This window comes from Vigna unguiculata, chromosome 10 (genome assembly GCF_037176805.1).
Source record: "Vigna unguiculata cultivar grain cowpea cultivar isolate G323 ecotype 2 chromosome 10, ASM3717680v1, whole genome shotgun sequence".
NCBI lineage: Eukaryota > Viridiplantae > Streptophyta > Magnoliopsida > Fabales > Fabaceae > Vigna > Vigna unguiculata.
The window spans coordinates 45,450,433-45,455,082 of NC_140801.1; the positions used below are offsets into that span (position 1 = coordinate 45,450,433).

At 33.2% G+C, this 4,650-nt stretch overlaps 1 pseudogene; it reads left to right on the forward strand.

Annotated features, from left to right (window-relative positions):
- Nucleotides 1-1,308: 1,308 nt before the first annotated feature.
- LOC114166133 (putative carboxylesterase 8 pseudogene) lies at nucleotides 1,309-2,530 on the forward strand (annotated as a pseudogene).
- The last annotated feature ends 2,120 nt before the right edge of the window (nucleotides 2,531-4,650 follow it).

A 4,650-nucleotide genomic window follows, 5' to 3' on the forward strand; every position in this document is an offset into this window, starting at 1 on the left:
TGTTTTTTATTGTTACATGAACTAGTTAATTTATGAATTTTTTTCTATTAACATTATTTTCTATTAACAACTTTAAAACAATTTTAAATAAAGTTCAATGTAAAATATTAATTAAATGAATTTAATTTTGTTAAAAATATTTACTTGAAATATCAATTTTGATAGAAATATTTGTGTACATTTATATTGAAATTAAATTAAATTTCAATTTGGAGAGGGATAAAATTGCTGAATTTTTACAAAAATTAGAACTGAATTAAGACAAAAATTAGAATAAAGGGACCAAATTGAGAAAGTGGAAATGACACCTGACATATAAGTGACACATGTCATTGTCACTACCACATCATTCTCACTACCATGTGGCACAATGACAACTTAACACGTGGCAAATTTTTTATTTTTTAAAAAAATCAAAAATCAAAAAATCAAAAAATCTAAGAACTGACATTTGACACTCCCTCTAACGAAAATGGGGACCAAAAATATGATTAGACAAAAAAAAACTTGCACTTGTATATATTAGTTATTTTTTTATGGACTGTTGCACTAACGTTCCAAATTCTTGTATAACTGAAAAACAAAAGTATTATGTATTTTTTAATGTGCTAAAATTTAAAGAATACATTGTGTATGTCATAGTATGAATATGAATATGATGAAAATGTTGAATTATCAATTTATCATCCAATCTCCCAAAGTCTTTACTTAATTTTGTGAATCCAACCACAAAATCTTTACTTAATTTTGTAAACTTCTTAAAATTTTCAAATTTTTAAATATTAAAAGTTTTATCATAAAAATTAAAAATAATTAAAAAAAAATAAGTAAATAAATAAATAAAAACAAGTCAGCCAGTAGATCAATAAATCAAATAATGTGTGAAACGGACCAATAATTATAACTCAAATAAATTATGCGAAACAGAGAGCGGACCAATCCACGTGTAAATTGTAATCATATCATCAAATCTCAACCTTATTAACTCTTATCTATAACAATTCATGAAAAGATTCACCTTTTAATTTACATACTTCCAAATTCTCATTTTATCCTTTAATATATAAATCCACGTGTAAATTCTAATCATATCATCAAATCTCAACCTTATTAACTCTTATCTATAACAATTCACGAAAAGATTCACCTTTTTATTTTCATACTTCCAAATTCTCATTTTATCCTTTAATATATAATTATTTATTACTTTTATATATAACTAAATTATTATTATAACCGATAGGATGAACCCAAGCGGCTATCGGTGAAAAAAAAAATCAAATTAGCAGGGAATTCAAACTCGATTTAAACTCTTCCTCTTCTTCCATTTAAACTCTTCTTCTTCTTCATCATCGCACACAAATACTTTTTGATGAACAATGTCAGAACCACAACCACCTTTTCCTTCATCAGCCATGGATCCTCTCGGCTTGCTCAAAAATAAACTCAACCCCGACGGTTCCCTCACCAGAAACGACATCATTCCGAGGGTTCCTCCTTCCCCGACACCCCCCACTTCCGAACCCTCTCTTTCCGTCGACATCCCTCTCAATGCCGCCGCCAACACCTCCCTCCGCCTCTTCCTCCCGCACCCTCCGCCCCCCGAAAAACTCCCCCTCATCCTTCACTTCCACGGCGGCGGATTCATCCTCTACCACCCCTCCTCCGTCATCTTCCACCACTTCTGCGCCTCCCTCGCCGCCTCCCTCCCAGCCGTCATCGCCTCCGTGGACTACCGACTCAGCCCCGAACACCGCCTCCCGGCCGCCTACGACGACGCCCTCGAAGCCCTCCTCTGGGCCCAGACACAGGCCCGTGACCCAGCCCAGGCCCATCCCTGGCTCCGCGACCACGTGGACTTCTCCAAGTGCTTCCTCTTGGGAGGCAGCGCCGGGGGAAACATCGCCTACTTCGCAGCGCTCCGTGCACTCGACCACGATCTCTCCCCTCTCAAAATCCGCGGCATATTGATGAACGCCCCCTTTTTCGGTGGCTCCCAGCGCTCTGACTCCGAACTCCGTCTAGTTAACGATCGTGTCTTGCCGTTATCCGTTACCGACCTCATGTGGTCCCTCTCGCTCCCCGAGGGTGCGGATCGCGACCACGAGTACTGCAATCCGACGGCGGCGGAGGCCGCACATGGCGAAAAGATCGGACAACTGCCGGCGTGTTTCATCAACGGGTACGGTGGAGATCCCTTGGTGGACAAGGAGAAGGAATTGGTGAAGATTTTGGAGGCGCGTGGCGTGCGCGTGGAGAAACGGTTCGTGGAGGACGGGTACCACATTGTGGAGATCTTTGATGAAGCTAAAGCCCTTGTTTTCTACCAAGATATTAAGAACTTCGTCTTCTCTTTCACTTCTCAATCCTCTGTTTGACTCTTTCACCGTTTCTTCTTATTTGTTTTTTAATGTTTACAATTATTATTTTAAAATGCAAGTTAGTTTAATGTTACAGAGAGAATGCCATTGCGCATGAAAAAAGGTTTGTAATAAATGTGATGAATGCAACTGAGTAAGTGTTTTTATATTTGTTTAAAATTAATTTAAAATATGAAAAAACACTTATGAGTTTTTCATAGGTAGAGTTGAAAAAAAAAAAGCAAAGAAATAGGAGTGGGGCAACATTGTTCTTTGTTGGAAAAACAAAGGGTTAGGTTGTTTGAGAGGACAATTTTTCCCTACTCAAATTAATGTGTGAATTGATAAAGACAAAAAAGTAGATGAGGTTCGGTGTTGAAATAATTAAGATGGTTGACTGAAGAAAGCTAAATTTGCGGCGCTATTGCTTTTTATTTATTTTTTTTTTCATTCACATAGAACCATATCAAATGTATAAAATGTATTCTTGATTTATTTAATAGTTTAATTATTTGGATGACATCCATTTTGGTAGAGGTGTATCAATTTGGTATTTATTTCTAAAAAATTTTCTAAAAAAATGTCAATTGTATTCTAACTTTTAAAAAAGTATTTTAATTATGTCCTTTTAAACATGATTGACTAAGGCTGTTAACCACATGTCATGTGGTAGTTTTTTAATTTTTTTTAATTTTTTTTGTTTTTATATTTTTATATTTTTTTGAAAAAAAAATGTCACGTGTCAGGTATATGTGTGTGACATGTGGTATTGTCAATGCCACGTGTCAGTGTCATTATCAAATGTCATTATGCTTGATTTCGATTTAATCCCCATAGGTGATTTTGTTTAAATTTAGTACCCACTTATGTATATCTCATTTAATTTTGTCCCAACTTTTTTAATAATTAAAATATTTTTGTAATCCATTTTTTGTAAGATTAAAACAAATTAAGTATAAATATTTTTATAAAATTAAGTACTAATATTTATATTGTTTCACTTAATTTCAGACCAAATTTATTATTTGTATAAATATTATACTAATATTTTTTATTAAAAATGAATTTTTAACATATTACTTTATTAATTACTTTTTTATTAGGTATTCATGTTTTGTTAATTTTTTTTTCCAAAATAGAACAATATTGTCTCTTACTAATTTTAAACCAAAATTTCTATTTGTATGAATGTTGTACTAATTTTTTATTTATTGAAAATGACTTAATAAAATGATTTTTACCAATAAATTTTAATATAAATATCAAATACTTAATTTTTATAAAAATTTTATACTTAATTACTTTTAATTTTATAAAAAATAGATTTTAATTATTAAAAAAATTATGTCAAAATTGAATCAAATACACATAAGTAGGTACTGAATTGAAACAAAAAAGACATATATGAGAACTAAATCGAAATCAACACAACGACCATATAATAATGACACTGATACGTGACATTGCAATGCCACGTAACACTGATAATGTCACGTGGCACTGATAATGTCACGTGTCACACAGGGACCTGACACGTGGCATTTTAATTTTTTTTTTCAAAAAATTAAAAAAACCACAGACTGACACGTGGGACGACGTTAACAACGTTAGTCAACTCCGTCTGAAAGGAACCTAATTAAAACACTTTTTCAAGAGGTGGAATGCAATTGACACTTTTTTAAAAGCGGATACCAGATTAACACACCCTTATCAAAGTAGATATTATTCGAATAATTAAACCTTATTTAATTTAATTGATGACACAATTTTTATTTGTCCTCAAAAGAATAGTTACAAAAATTGATTTGAACCGACTTGATCGAAAAATAGATAGATACATGAGTAAGACACCGGACCGGTTATGCATGTGATCCAAATGTGATGTCATCAAACCGGAGAAAACCCAAATCAAACAGGCTACCCGAGGCCCAAGGATTGATTTGTTGCTGCTCTCTATAAGAAATTTCTTTATGCACTCAATGTTTTCTTATTGCACCTCACAAGTAAAGTAAAAAGTTAAATTTGTCATTATCTTCTTCCCTTTGCCTCTTTCTCCCCTACAGTACCTCCATACTTTCTTCCACTTTCACTCTATCTTCTTCTTTTACCTCTAATTTCACCTCATCTTCCATCTCCATTTTCACCTTTATCTCCTCTCCTTCTTCCATCTCCACCTTCATCTCATCTTCTTTCACCTCCATCCTAAAAAACATTCTCAATAATAACATGAAGTTAAGGAAAAAGATGAGAATCAATAATAAAATACGTGAAATGTAAGGTATGAGTTCCA